We start from the raw sequence: 16,402 nt of genomic DNA, 5'->3' as shown, positions 1-16,402 counted from the left end.
CAAAGAGAGATGAGAAGTTCAACCAGCATAGTCAAAACTGAAGGGAAACACCAAAGAGATTTATCTTCCAGCTAAAAAGATAAGAAATGATTAGAATGTTTCAAAGTCTATTTTTAAACTACTAATAAACAGCATTTCGTTTAAAAAATACATTTTAGAAAAAAATACATTTTAGATAAATAAGTAAATACATACATACATTTTAGGCCAATTAAATAATACATTTGCTCAATGGATATTTACCAAGGGCCACTTCAGTAAAAGGAAGGATCCAGTACAGAGTAAGAAAGGCAAATGAGTGCTTGCTTCGGCAGCACATATACTAAAATTGGAAAGAAAGGCAAATGAACTGCCTTCAAAAGGGTTGCAAGTATGGAAAGAACAAGATAACGATTATAATAGAATGAAGTAAAATTTTAATATAAAGCACGGGCATCCAGTCTAGAAACAGATATTACTTTATATGTATTTGAATGTACTACTGATAAATATTTGTGTATATTGCCTGTGTCTCCAGACTTTAAGGCCATGCTTATCTATGTACCAAGTGCTATGGGACACTAGAAAGGATGTACCACCCAGCTCTTGAAGAGGAAAAAAGGAGAAGTGTCAGAGAATACTTTAAAAGGAAATAATGCTTGAAGGATGATGGAGGAATTTGGGAAGCAGACAATCGAGAGAATATTTCCTGGTTGAAAGAATAATATAACAACTGAGATAAGAGAATGCACCAAGCACCCAGGAATTGGCTAGAAGTTATTCTGTACAGCCAAGCAGAGTGAGTACACTAAAACTTCCTGTCCCATCTTAGGCAAATAGCAGTTCCTTTTTCCGTGCAATTTTTGTTCCAATTAAACTTAAAGGTGTAGGAAATTGAGAAAATAATGAAATAAAGAAAAACATTAATCATAATTCTACCACCCAAAAATAATTACTTTCTACGGATATAAATGGAGCTATATACACATATATAAAATAGTGACGTATTCTACTTTTTACATTTCATTTAACAAAAGCATTTCCCTTTTATTCACAGACATAATTTTATTTTTCTAGTTTTATTGATATATAACTGATAAAAACTATATATATTTAAGGTGTACAAAGTAATGTTATGGTATGCATATACCAAAATACCATCAAATTGCAAAATGGTTATCACAATCAAGTTATTTAACATATATACATCACTTCACATAGTTTGTTTGCTTTTTTTTAATCTACTTGAAATATTTTCAAGTTGGGACGCCTGGGTTGCTCAGGGGTTGAGCATCTGCCTTTGGCTCAGAGCGTGATTTCAGGGTCCTGGGATCGAGTCCCACAACCAGCTCCATGTGAGGAGCCTGCTTCTCCCTCTGCCTATGTCTCTGCCTCTCTCTCTCTCTGCATCTCTCATGAATAAATAAATAAAATCTTTTAAAAAAAGAAATATTTTCAAGTATACAACACAGAATTATTAAGTATAGTCACCCTACTGTGTGTTAGAGCTCCATAACTTGCTCATTTGCATAATTGAAATTTTGTACTCTTTGACTAATATCTCATTTCTCTGACTCTCTCCATACACATAATTGTAAATGGCTGTGTAGTAATCAGATAGATACAAACATTTCACTATTACCATTCGTTTAGAATCTTTACAATGCTTCTTTATTATAAATAGTGCTGTGATGAATAACTTTATACATCTCACTTTGTCAGAATTACAGGTTATTTCTTCCCTGGAGACTAAGTAAAATTACTAGGTAAGCAATATTTTAAATTTTCTAATATATATTATTGCTACAATGCTTACCAGAAGAACTGTACCAGTTTACACTGCAAACATATATATGTGTGTGTATCTTCCTATATTTTCATCTGCATGATTTTTTTTTTACTAATTTGATAGGCAAAAAAGAATGCACTCAAATTTTATTTTAATTTCCTTTAGTTCTATAATTAAACCTATTGCGGCCAATTTTTTTGACATTTTGAATGTTCATATAACTCACTCATTTATATATTGGGGTGTTGATTTATTCTATGGATTTTAAGCTATCACACTTGGTCATCTTGATAGCAAGCAGTATTGACATTTGCTGTTGAATTTTGATCAGATGGTTCAGAGATATTTTTAAATGTTTTCATTGTTATGTAGTCAGATGTATTCTCATTTCTTCTGTAATTTCATACCTTGTCTAATATTTGCCTATATGTTTTTCTTTTTTCATGGTCTTATCTTTACTTTTAATACCCCCACCCCAGGTTTTATTATGGTACACTGCCTAACATGCGTCTATTTAATTTTTTGAAAGATCTGGGCAGTGTTACAGCACTACTTACTGAGTTATGCAGCCCTCCTTTATTGACTTGATTCTTCCTTTCTTATATATTAAATCCTATAAAGGACTGGGCAAGGATGGCTACTTAAGAGCAAGTTTACCATGTCCAACCCGCCCCTCCCAAAAGTCCACTAATATTAATGGTTAACATTTATGCCATACTTACCTGTGCCAGGCACTATTCCAAGCATCTTACATGTATCAATTTAGTCAATAACCTTAGGAAATAGGTTCCATTACCCATTTTACAAAGGAGAGTAACAGAGTTTATGTAACTTTGCCCTAGATCGTGCAGCTAACATTTAGCAGAGACCCTATCAGAAGCCTTCCAGCCTCTGATCTTTCTCTTGCCTTCCCCAGATCTGTGTGCTTCAGGCACAGAGGTCATCTTTTCATTCCTGGATTATCCCTAGTAGATTGTCACCACTGAATCTTAGAACATTCTCTGCTCATAGTCTAAGCCAATTTTTAATAGATCATAGAAATTTAGAGCTGGACTTTAAAATCACACAAACTTGGATTTATATCTCAGTCCTACAATTTACTAGTTATATGAGTATGAGGATCATTTTACGTATCAACAGTCAGATCATTAAGTCAAACACTGATCTCAAGGTTACTAAAAAGGTATATTATAGATGTGATTAAAGTCCATAATCAGTTTACTTTAGTAAAGAAGATTATCTTAGATCATCTAGGTGAGCCAGATTTAATCAGTTGAAAGGCCTTAACAGCAGAACTGAGATTTCTCCAAGGAAGAAGAAATTCTGCCTGTAGATCACAGTTCATCCCATGTCCAAAAGTTCCAACCTGCCCTTCTTTGTGGCTGGCCCTACAGAGATTTCAGACTTGGCTTGACAACCCTCCCAATCATGTAAACCAATTCCTTTCAGCAAATCTACCTATCTATCCATCTATCCATCTATATCTATATGAATATATATAAACACATATAAATCCTATTAGGTCTATTTCTGTGGTGATACTCTGATCTGAGACAAACTATCTGAGTCTCAACTTCTTCATATGGGAAATGGAGATAGAATAAGGCTCATAAAGTGCCCATAAGGATTGGGTGAGATATGTTCAAACAACACAGTGCCTGACAAATTACAAATTTTCATCAATGTTGCCATTAGATGTGTACCAATATTTGTAAATTTGTACTGACATTGGTAATTGTGCTAATATTTGTAAATAGGGTCCATATCAAATAATTAGCTTTTTCTTTTCATTTGCTGAGGAAACTCCCTTAAATATTAACAAGGACATTTATCATAAAGACTCTGCTGTGCAGCAGAGCATGATTCAATCCTATTATCATGGAAAAACAAACAAATGTCCATCAAAGCAGAATGGGAAAATTATGGGACTATTCCACGGGTATAGTTGGGAAATGGAATACTATAAAGCAATGAGAATAAACAAACTACAACTGCCAATAATATGAATGAGTCATACATACTAACTGAAAGAAGTCAGTCACAACACAGCACATACCATATAATTTGTAAAAAGTGTAAAAATAGGCAAAGCTAACCTGTACTGAAGGAAATCATGATAGTGAGTGGTTTGTTGGGGAACTCATTAGGAGTGACTTGGAGGGCACAGAAGGAAGCTACAGAGATGCTGAGAATGTCTTTCATCTCTTGATCTGGGAGCTTTTTACATAGATACCTTGTCTTTAATGTTATTGGTATGTTGTTCATCAGTAAAGAATTTATGTAAATTTTGTGTATTCATTTCCAAAAAAATAAACTATCGCTGCATAATTTGAAAGAAATCTGTCCTTGGAATAAGGATCCCAGGTAACTGGCTAAGGACTATGACATTAAAAAATAGAGGAAGCCTCTGTGCTGACAGTAGCTATTACAGGGTTGGCCTCTAGGGTAGAAGTTAGGTTCATTATTTTACATCCAAAGGAAAAAAAAAAGGATCCATTCACTTATTCTATCTTCCATTTTTCTCCAGTTCTCTCTCCAGTTCTCTCCACCATAGTCCACATCACTGTCTCTTCAAGCTGAAAACATCCCAGCTGTCTCTCTGCTTCAGCTTTAACCCCTCCGTCCAATCTCAATTTATTTTGATTTTTTTGATTTTATAGTGACTTTTTTCCATGTAAATTACATCACGTCATCTCTGCTTCAACCACACCAATGGCTTTCTGTTGCATTCAGGGGAAACCCAGAAATCTCCTTACATTTCCAATCAGGTCCTGCTATCTCTCCACTTTAATATCTTGTTCAAAAAAAAAAAAAAAAAATCTTGTTCACTCTCTCCTTGCCCACAGAGACTGGTCATGGCTCTTTGATCACTTCCCATATCAGGGTCTTTGTTCTTTCTTGTGTCTTCTACAGAATGTTCTTCCCCAGGTTCTCGTATTGCTGGCTTCAGCGCATCTTTTGGGTTTGTTTAAATGTCATTTCTCCACAGAGGCCTTTCTGACCCCTTCACTTAAAAGCACTTTATGTTTTGTCCACTGATAAGTGAATGGATAAAGAAGTTGGGGTATATACATACAATGCAATATGACTCAGACATAAAAAAGAATGAAATTTTGCCATTTGCAACAACATAGACAAATACCATATTATTTCTTTCATACATGGAATTTAAAAAACAAAATAAATTGAGGAAGATTAAAAGAAACAAATGAAAAAACAATTCTTAAATATAGAGAATAATTGGTAGAGAATAATTGCTCATCATGATAACTATACTTTTAATTCCCTTTCCCTCTACCCAGAAAGGCAGTGGGTAGAGGAAAAGGGAATTAAAAGTATAGTTATCATGATGAGCACTGAGTAATGTATAGAACTGTTAAATCACTATATCGTGCACCTGAAACTAATATAACACAGTATGTTAATTATAGTGGAATTTTAAAAATAAATAAAAAATTTTTTAAAATAAAACAGGGGCACCAGGGTGGCTAAGTCAGTTAAGTGTGGGACTCTTAACTCTTAACTCTTAACTTCAGCTCAGGTCATGATCTCAGAATCATGAAATAGAGCCCCAAGTCAGGCTGCTTAAGATTTTCTCTCATCCTCTCCCTCTGCCCCTACCCACACCCTCCCCCTGCTAGTGTGAGTGCATTCTCTCTCTCTCTCTTTCTCTCAAATAAATTAAATCTTTAAAATAAATAAATAAAAATAAAACAAAAAAATAGTATATTAAACCCAACAAATAAATTAACAATAAAAGCACTTTGCCTTTCTCTGTTTACTTCCCTTATATGATTGACCACAGTCTGTAATCATTTTGTTGTGTTGCATTTTTTTTTACATTCTGAATTGTGCTGACCCATAGTAGATGCTCAAAAAGTATATGCTGAAATAAAAGAATGCACCTAATCAAACCACGAACACCACTGAGGCAAAGCAGCAGGAATATGCTCTAATAATTTTATGACGTTTTCCCAACCCAAAGTTTTCTGGATTCATTTTCAGTAGAAGTTATCTGAGATGGGGGTGGGATAGAGAATTCTAGATACACAGTGTTGTTCTCCTTAATCATATATTTTCCTGAGAATAGCCAGGATTGAAGGTCAGATCTGTCCTTACTATTTTGACCTTTAGAAGAGGTGGTGAGGTGTAAACAATACCTTGCATGAGTAATCTGGAGACCTACAATTATCCAGTGTCTTCCCTTTATTACACAGACCATATCAGGTGATAACAGATAATTCTGTGTTGCAGTAAAAAGACTAAGAGCCATATTTCCCAGGTTTGAATCCTCCTTCTCTGCTTCTTATCAACAATTTCCTGAAAAACATAACTTTTTTTGATCCCTTAGTTTTGTCAGCAATAAAGTGGAGCTAATATACAGCAACATGCATTTCTCAGGGTTGTAATGGAAAGCAGATGAGCAAATCTATCTGAAAAGCACTTTGCAAACTTTCTATATACTGTATACTGTAAGTTGTCATAATTATTTCAAGCTTTTCCCCTTGCCTAAGCATAATTTGTATCCCTCATTTCTGCTTGGAATGCAAACATTATAGCAAGCTAGATAAATGGAAAGTTTTAATCATCACATAATGGGGCACATTAATGTGATAAGGATGGTTATGCTGGCACAATTACTGTGCCTTATGTCAGTTTGGTCCAAGTGCCAATCGGGTCTTTTATATGCATGCCTCTGTGTGTGTGCGTGTGTGTGTGTATGTGTAAGTGTAGGTGTGTAGGGGTAGGTGTTCCATAAATTTAGGTTTTATACCATTAAATACTATCTGCCAAAATGAAACAGACTCTGAGAAATTTGTTTACTCCTGGGATATCTAATTATTCAGACTTTGCTTCTAAAAGTATGTAAACTACCTCTTTTTCCATCTCGAAATATTTTCACATATTTAATAAATGATAAAGATCAGGTCATCACCTACCTTATCTACTCATATCTCAGCAGAAAACAGCACTCAAATTAAGTTCTACATTCCTCCCTCTCTTAGCTATGGCTTTGACTCTAGCAGGAATTTTGTCAGAAAAATTTTCTGCTCATGTTTTTCTTTTGATTATAATATAATAAGCACTATGACTAAGGACACAACTCTTGATTAGTCTGGAAGCATGTAAGCTGTAAAGAGTTATCCATATTTATGGAACTTATTATATAATTAAATGTTAACTACACACTACAGTCAAATTCTGAGATCTAATATTTAGCTCAATAATATAATCTACCCAAAAATAATATAATCAACATGCCTATAGAATTTATTCCATTTTTAACTGAAATTTTATTTCCTTGAGGGAATTTTGTATCAATATATACTTTTTACCTTCATAAGAAAAAAGAAATGAAGGAAATGTAAACCTCCAGAAAAACAGAACATTGTATGATAAAACCACAGTTTATGCAACCACTCCAACTTAAAACAGGAAATCAGTGCCTTCATGGAAAAAAATAATTGGCTCTAAAAAGTATAGAGAATAAGTAAGAGGCTAGATATAAGCAATATGGTAAAGAAACACATGTTTTTTCATCCATCAGGAAAAAATGGAATCAGTTTCTCCAGGAATGATAATAAAAATGAAACATGGTTCAACATGGTTCAAACATGGTTCAAACACAAAACCAATTCATTCAAATGTGATGTGACTTTGAGCAGCCAGAGAACCTATGTCAGGAGCATATAAACGTCATTATCTTAACTATACAAAACTAAAAGTACAATTTCTAGAGACTAGGAAATGGAGATGGAAGGAAAGCCAGACACACAAACATCTTTATCTTACAACTTTGGAGGGCAGGAAGAACCATTTATAGTGGGGAAAGCAGAAGATTAAGCAACTACTTTAAGTTTACAAGTGTACTCAACAGAAATGTTTTAAAGATATAACTCTTGGGAGGAGATGGGAAGAAAGATGGAAATTTGATCTAAGGGATCCCTGGGTGGCGCAGCGGTTTGGCGCCTGCCTTTGGCCCAGGGCACGATCCTGGAGACCCGGGATCGAGTCCCACGTCGGGCTCCCAGTGCATGGAGCCTGCTTCTCCCTCTGCCGATGTCTCTGCCTATGTCTCTGCCTCTCTCTCTCTCTCTCTCTCTCTGTATGACTATCATAAATAAATAAAAATTTAAAAAAAAAGAAATTTGACCTAAATAGACTCATGAAGCATAGCAATAGATAATTCAGAAGTGGATAAATTAGGAAAGAGCAATAAGGTGTCAGATTTAAAGATGCAGACAATGGAGTAACCACTAAAGCAGCTAAGCACAGTTAGAAATGTTTATATTTGGAGAGAAAGACTGAGAGTAGAGGAAATCAAGAGAATATTGCCTTTTCTTAAAAGCTGTTCTGTACTGTTTAGTTTGACAATTGTGAGTATAAACTCTATCAGCCACCTAGAAGACACGGTCACCCAGATGCCCACAGCTTCCTCATGCTTGAAATCTCCATATGGTTCCCATAACCATTTGCCTCCCACTACATTCCTTTTATCATTCAATAACATTCAATTATTCATTTATTCTAAAGCTGAGTGCCTACTTGGAACCACTGTGCTAAATTTTGAACCATAATGCTAGAGGTACAATGGGAGCAAGATAGACATGGTTCCTTCACTCATGAAATCTATATTCTGATGAGGGAAAGAGATCACACGCACACACACACAGCGTGGCAATTAAAATCACTTCACGTTATCCTAAGTGCTTTAAAAAAACAAACAAGGGTCTGGGAAATAGAATACCAAGGATGGTCTATCTTTACCTAGGGCAGGTATCTAAAAGGTGACATATAAGCTGAGACATAAAGAATAAGCTAGCCATGTGTCATGGACATTTGTCATATCTGGGGCTACATAATAGCTTTTGAACATCCTTCCCATGTTTGGGTAATTTCCTATTTCATTAAGTAAAGAAAAGAATAATCAAACCTACTGAGGAATAATATATAGATAGCATTGCATCAGAATTCATCACAACTCAGTGAAAGAAGCTGGTTACAAAAGACCACATATTGTATGATTCTATTTACATGAAAGGTCCATAAAAACTAAATATACAAAGAAATAAAGTAAATTCATGATTGCCTAGTACACTAGGAAAGGATGGGGATAAGAAGCTTCTGCACAGCAAAAGAAACAGTCAACAAAACTCAAAGACAACCTACAGAATGGGAGAAGATATTTGCAAATGACGTACCAGATAAAGGGCTAGTTTCCAAGATCTATAAAGAACTTATGAAACTCAACAGCAAAGAAACAAACAATCCAATCATGAAATGGGCAAAGACATGAACAGAAATTTCACAGAGGAAGACATAGACATGGCCAACAAGCACATGAGAAAATGCTCCGCATCACTGGCCATCAGGGAAATACAAATCAAAACCACAGTGTGATACCACCTCACACCAGTGAGAATGGGGAAAATTAACAAGACAGGAAACCACAAATGTTGGAGGGGATGTGAAGAAAGAGGAACTCTCTTGCACTGTTGGTGGTAATGTGAACTGGTACAGCCACTCTGGAAAACTGTGTGGAGGTTCCTCAAAGAGTTAAAAATAGACCTGCCCTAGACCCAGCAATTGCACTGCTGGGGATTTACCCCAAAGATACAGATGCAGTGAAACACCGGGACACGTGCACCCTGATGTTTATAGCAGCAATGTCCACAGTAGCCAAACTGTGGAAGGAGCCTCGGTGTCCATCAAAAGATGAATGGATAAAGAAGATGTGGTTTATGTATACAATGGAATATTACTCAGCCATTAGAAACGACAAATACCCACCTTTTGCTTCCACGTGGATGGACCGGGAGGGTATTATGCTGAGTGAAGTAAGTCAATTGGAGAAGGACAAACATTATGTGGTCTCATTCATTTGGGGAATATAAAAAATAGTGAAAGGGAATAAAGGGGAAAGGAGAGAAAATGAGTAGGAAATATCAGAGAGGGTGACAGAACATGAGAGACACCTAACTCTGGGAAATGAAGAAGGGGTAGTGGAAAGGGAGGTGTGCAGGGGATTAGGTGACTGGGTGACGGGCACTGAGGGGGCACTTGATGGGATGAGCACTGGGTGTTATGCTATATATTGGCAAATTGAACTCCAATAAAAAAATTTTTTAAAAAAGGATGGGGAAAGGGGTAGAGAATAGGAAATGACTACTAACAGTTGCAGGATTTTGTTGTGATAAAAATGTTCTAAACTTAAATTGAGATGATGGTTGTACAAGTCTTGGAATATATTAAATTTGTGACATTGGTGAAAGCACACATCACAGGCCTTCATGGCTTTTTCTAATGTATCATTGCTGGCTTACAGAATACAGGGTGAGAGTTGTGGAGAAGAATTTCCCTGAAAAGGGACAATGCTGATCATGTGGTTAGCTGGTCAGGGTGAAGGATCATGCTGTGCCTCTGTGGAGTTCCAGAGCCAATTAAAAAGGAACCCATGTGCACTTTAATAAGTTGATTGTGATACACAGAGCCCTCCAAAGTTCAGGGCCCAGAGAAAGAGCCCCATTTTGCCTCAACTAAGGTGCTGGCAGTGGACATGAAAAGAAGTGGAAAGACTCTAACAATGTGTTGGAGCTAGATTTGACAGAACCAAATTGATAGGTTGGACATGAGAGGATGAGGTAAGAGCTGATATTGCCTACCCCACTATGAATCTGCCCACATCTTGAAAGAAGAAGAAGGAGGGGGGGTGCAGAGAGGTTGGGAGGGGGGTAAATAATAAGGAGAAGGAGAAAAAAAGAAGAGAAGAAGAGGTGTCGAAGAGGAAGAATTAGAATAACTGTGTTGATTTTTTTGAGCAGCCATGTGCTTCATCACCCACCTCCCAACCCCAAGAGCTGAACAATTTGTCTAAATCAATCAGCTACCAAATTTCTCTAACCAGGAACTAACTCAGATATGTCCATACAATATAACCTTGACCCAAAAAAAAAAAAAATAGGTGATAGAGTGGTAGATACATATATAGATGATAGATAGATAGATATACATAGATATAGCTATAAATAGATATAGATATATAAAGGAAATATCCTCTGGAGGAGCTTCTGCTACAATTTCCCTTATTCACAAAGGAGACAGAAAACAAATACTTTGCTGGGGAAACTATTCTTATTCTTATTCTTATTCTTATTCTTATTCTTATTCTTATTCTTATTCTTATTCTTATTCTTATTCTTATCTAGGTAAGACTGATTACTTTTCTTCTATGCCCTCAGGTCCTATATTTATATATCTACTATAGCTCATTTAACACTTACCTATTTGCATGTTTTGCTCTTTCTATAAAACTTTAAACACCTCAAGTGCATAGGAAATAAATTATTTGTGAAACATTCTCAGCTTCTAGCACAGTGCCTGGCATTTAGTAGCTGTTATTAAATATTTGTTGGATAGTATGGTATAAGGCTTAAATCAAGATCCAATATTATATGTTGCGTTGATATCTGGCAAAATCAGGAGGTACTCAAAGGCCTAACCACCAGTTCTCCCCACCCTGTTCCTGGGCATAAGATCCCCAGTTACACAACTCTCCTTATCAAAAGGACCATGTGTATCTCCTATTTATCCTTGAGCAGCGAGTCTAAGTTCTCTGCTAATCTGTGGAATTATTCAATCAAGCCAATAACACTCCCCACCCTGCAACCAGAAGGCTCCTATCCCTATTGATACCACAAAGCCTGCCTCCCACAACCCCTGCTTATTCAGTCCGTTCTGGAGTGCAACCCCCATGAGGCTCTGTAGGACTTGTGATGTCCTTTTCCACCAGGCTGTGAGGATATGTACACATACCTATCTGGCAGTTAGCATTGGCTTTCATCTGGACTTCACTCTCTGTTCTTTCATCTTCATGGAGGCTGCTCCAGGCTCCCTCCTAACACAGCATGAACTCCAAGAGCTGTCAATATCATCTGCCCAGCGTGGGGTGTCATGTGTGCAGCCATCCCTATAATCCTAGAGCAGAAATCCTTCTCCCACCAACAGGGCAAAGCAGTGGTGATTCTCTTCTCTATCTCAACTCTTAGATTACATGGCAAGAGAATACTGAGAGAGAATGTAGGCATTTTACCAGCTGATAATCTTCAGTAGCATTCAGTACAGAACACAGTCTTTTTCAAATAGCACTTGATTAATGAGACTGCTAACCACTGCAATCCTTTTGATCTTCATTCAATCTTATTTTGGAAAGACTAGAGATTCACCTATCTCTACCAAGGCAGTTTAATTCCTACTAATTTCTCATCAAAAATGAAAACTATTACACAGGAGGTTTTCTGTTGTGCTCATATAGAGGCATCCAAGAACTCTTTTTGACTAGGAACAGAGCTTGCCCACAGTAACTTGGCCATCTTGAGGCTGGAGGTCAGTAATAGGCTCTACTACTTGCTAAGGAACAAAACCAAGTGGTTTGTACTTCTGATTAAAATATACATTACATAAAGGTTTCTCTTTGTTTTAAAAATGCAGCTTCTACATAAACTTGAATATTCTTTCTTCTCTCCAACCTCTGGATTTAACAAGGCCACCCACAGATTAAAGAGTCTTCAAGATTAGTACATTTTTAAAAATACACGCAGACTATCAGCATGATCCTCTCATCAGAGAAAAGGGTTAAGCACCAGAGCTGACACAGCAAAAGTCAAAAGTAGTTACAGGCTTTAATGAAATTATCTCATTTTAGGAAACTGGAAAGTCTCTACTAAAGTACGTATTCAGTTTTAAATTATTATAATTTTCCACCTGTGATTCTGCTCTTATTTTTCTCATTTTGCCATTTGAGACATTATTGGATTCTGCCTTTCTCGACATTTTGATCCTCTGAACTTACTTTCGTGTATTTAATGGAGATGAACATACATTATAAGGCACTAATGCAAGTAAGTAAGCTACCATGGATTTTGTGAGGTAAGCTTTTCAGGAGAGATAATCACCATAGAGTACAAAGTCAATAGTTTCACTCTATGCCACTTGAGTCACATCTTCTATCTGAATTTATTAATAAACACAGATAATAAGCACATGATGTCCTTGAGCATGAACTATATGCAGGGCATTATATCAAGGACATTTTATGTCTCAGTTCATTGAAACCTCCCCCCACCCCCACCCCAGCAGCCCCATGAGGGACAGACACATCATCCAGCCACAGAGTTTTAGGGAGAGGAAACTTTTCCTCCATTTGAATGCCATTTCTGAACTTCTCTACAGGCATGATTGGCAATAAATGCCATATTTGAGTCTTCACCACCCCCATACACACAAAAGTGACTTAATTAAAAAAATATGAGCATAATGAAAAGCAGGTAAATTACCAAGAAAGCTTCCCTTTACAAGAAGACAAAGATTGCCAGAATTTTGTTATAAAATTACATATATATTCACCAGATGACCCAGGAATTCTACTATTAAGTATTTATCCAAGAGTTAAAACACTCCCACATGAGCACCTGAGCAAATGTTCACAGCAGTTTTAATTATAGCCAAAAACTAGAAATTCCGCCACCGACTCTGACAACTCTAAGGTGAATGAACAAGCAAACTTGTAGGTTAAAACAGTATCACTCAACAATAAAATTACTGACACATGGGACGACTGGGTGGCTCAGCGGTTGAGTGTCTGCCTTTGGCTCAGGTCGTGATCCTGGGGTCCTGGGATCTAGTCCCGCATTGGGCTCCCCGTGGGGAAACTGCTTCTCCCTCTGCCTGTGTTTCTGCCTCTCTCTGTCTCTAATAAATAAATAAATAATAAATAAATAAATAATAAATAAATAAATATCTTTACAACTACTGACACATGTAAACCATGGATAATTCTCACTACTGAACAAACTACTGATACATGTAAACCATGGATAATTCTCAAAAATCATTATACTGAACAAAAGCAGTCAAATATAAAAGACTATATATTGTATGATCCATTTTACCTGAAATTCTAAGATAGGTAAAACTAATCTAGAGTAACAGAAAGCAGATCAGTGGTTGCTTAGAAAAGGAAGTAAGAAGGAAAGAAATTACCAAGGGACACAAGGAAACTCTTCAGAGTTCTGATACATTCTGTATCTTGATGCCATGCAAATGATTACATAGGTGTGTACAGTTATTAAAATTCATGCTGGAAAATGAAAACGGGTGCCATTTATTATATGTAAATTAAACCTCAATAATTTGATTAAATAAAAAAGAAATTGTCAAAAGAGTTTATTTTTTTAATTCAAGTATAATTAACTTACAGTGTTATACTAGTTTCAGGTGTACAATATAGTGATTCAATAGTCCTATACATTACACAGTGCTCATATGATAAGAGTCATCAGATAAGAGTTTGATCTTTTATCTTTTTTTCTTTGTTCATTCTTTTTGTTTCTTAAATTCTACATGTGACTGATATCATATGGCATTTGTCTTTCTCTGACTTACTTATTTCACTTAGCATTATACCCTCTAGGTCCATCCATGTTGTAAATGGCAAGATTTCATTTTCTATCATGGCTGAGAAATATTCCATTGTATATATACACCACATCTTCTTTATCCATTCATCTGTGGATAGACACTTGGGTTGCCTCCATATTTTGGCTATCATAAATAATGCTGCAATGAACATAGGAGTGCATATATCTTTTTGAATTCGTGTTTTCATTTTTTCTGGATCAATACTCAGGAGTAGAATTATTGGATCATATGGTAATTCTATTTTTAATTTCTTGAGGAATGTCTATACTGTCTTCCACAGTGGCTGCCCTAGCTTACAACCCCACCAACAATGTTCCTTTTTCTCCACATCCTTGCCAATGTGTGCTGTTTTGAATGTTTTTGATTTTAGCCATTCTGACAGTTGTGAAGTGATATTGTGGTTTTGATTTGCATGTCCTTGATGATGAATGATTTTGGGTACATTTCCATGTGTCTGTTGGCCATTTGTATATCTTTACTTTTTTTAAGATTTTATTTATTTATTTGACATAGAGCAGTAGCAGGAGGAGCAGGAGAGGAAGAGGTAGGCTCCCTACTGAGCAGGGAGCCCAATGCAAAGCTCGATTCCAGAACCCTGGGATCACGACCTTAGCCCAAAGCAAACACTTAACTGATTGAGTCATTCAGGTGCCCAGTATATCTTCTTTAGGAAAAAAAAAAAAAAAAAAAAGGCTATTCAGGTCTTCTGTTCATTTTTTAATTGGATTATTTGGTGTTGAGTTTTAGAAGTTTCTCATGTTTTTTTTTTTATATTAACCTCTTATCATATATATTATTTGTAAATATCTTCTCCCATTCAGTGGATTATATTTTTGTTTTGTTGATGGCTTCCTTCACTATGCAAAAGTTTTCTATTTTGGTGTAGTCCCAATAGCTTCATTTTGTTCTTGTTTCCCTTGCCAAAGGAGACATATCTAGAAAAATGTTTCTACAGCTAATGTCAAAGAGATTACTGCCTGTGTTTTCCTCTAGGAATTTTATGGTTTCAGGTCTCACATTTAGATCTTAGGTCTCACATTTAGATCTTTAATCCATTTTGAGCTTATTTTTGTATATGGTGAAAGTGGCCCAGTTTCATTCTTTTGCATGTACCTGTCCAGTTTCCCCAACACCACTTGTTGAAGAAACTATCTTTTTCCCACTGTATATTCTTGCCTCCTTTGTCATAGATTAATTGCCCATATAATCATGGGTTTCTTTCCGGGCTCAGAAGAATCCTTTAAAATAGCAATTTCCTTTCCCTCAGTCTTTATATATCTTTAACAACTCAGTCAGGGGTGAGGCAAAGACACAAAGTATTAATAGCCATGGTCAAATAAAAATCATTCTGATCTGAATTATGTACAATTCCATTTAATTCAAAAAACATTTATTCTACATTGTAAAAATAAGCTTATTATTTACCACATTTTCTCCCTCAGAGGAATTAATTTAAGGCTGTGTCATTGCTGTAGACTCTGGGAAGAAATGAACTGTTTTTCTCTTTTCCCAAGAAAGTAAAGCCTCTATTCTTGAGATCTGGACTTTCTGTCCTGGGGGAGGGATGGAAAGTGGCAGGGAGATGGTGTTAACATAGATTTTTTTATGTTTCTCAAAGGCATATTATCTGAATATTTGCTCATTTGATCTTAAATTAACTTTTGTTTCTAAGCTATAAGCTGAGAGTCACAAATTCAAATACCTAAAAAGGGTAATAAGCAGATAATAAAATAGGCTTAACATAAGTTTATATGGAATATAAACTGGTGGTCAACTGGACTGCACATGCCACATTTCATTCATTCATTCAACAAATACTTAACGAGGACCCACTATTTGCCAGGCAGTACTCCAGGCACTGAAACAGAAACATGAACAGAACGGACAAGGACCTATTTAAATATAGTAGTTCACATTCTTGTTTGAGAGAAAACTAACAACTAAGTGGACAACTAAACAAAAACATGGAATGTGGCAACACTATTGGTGAAGAGACTAGAGATGAACGAAGCTGAAGTTTTCTATTCTAAATAAGGTCATCAGGGAAGTTAGCTCCAATAAACTAATATTTGAACAGACACCCGAGAAGGGAAAAAAGAGCAAGCTGTGCGGATGGATATAAGGGTGGGGAGGGAGGGAGACCATTCCAAGTAGGGA

The 16,402-nt window shown here is 36.2% G+C and overlaps 1 long non-coding RNA gene across 1 annotated transcript in view; it reads right to left on the bottom strand.

The window, feature by feature from the left end:
• Positions 1-11,800, bottom strand: part of LOC140609118 (uncharacterized) — a 48,419-nt gene extending 36,619 nt beyond the window's left edge. Inside the window, exon 1 of the long non-coding RNA XR_012011074.1 lies at positions 11,582-11,800. This is a non-coding gene — a long non-coding RNA (uncharacterized lncRNA). The remainder of the gene's footprint in view (positions 1-11,581) is intronic.
• Between the last annotated feature and the right edge of the window lie 4,602 nt (positions 11,801-16,402).

This window comes from Canis lupus, chromosome 18, assembly GCF_048164855.1.
Source record: "Canis lupus baileyi chromosome 18, mCanLup2.hap1, whole genome shotgun sequence".
Lineage (NCBI taxonomy): Eukaryota > Metazoa > Chordata > Mammalia > Carnivora > Canidae > Canis > Canis lupus.
The sequence above is the reverse complement of the archived record's forward strand: the minus strand, read 5'-3'. Positions and strand labels throughout refer to the sequence as shown.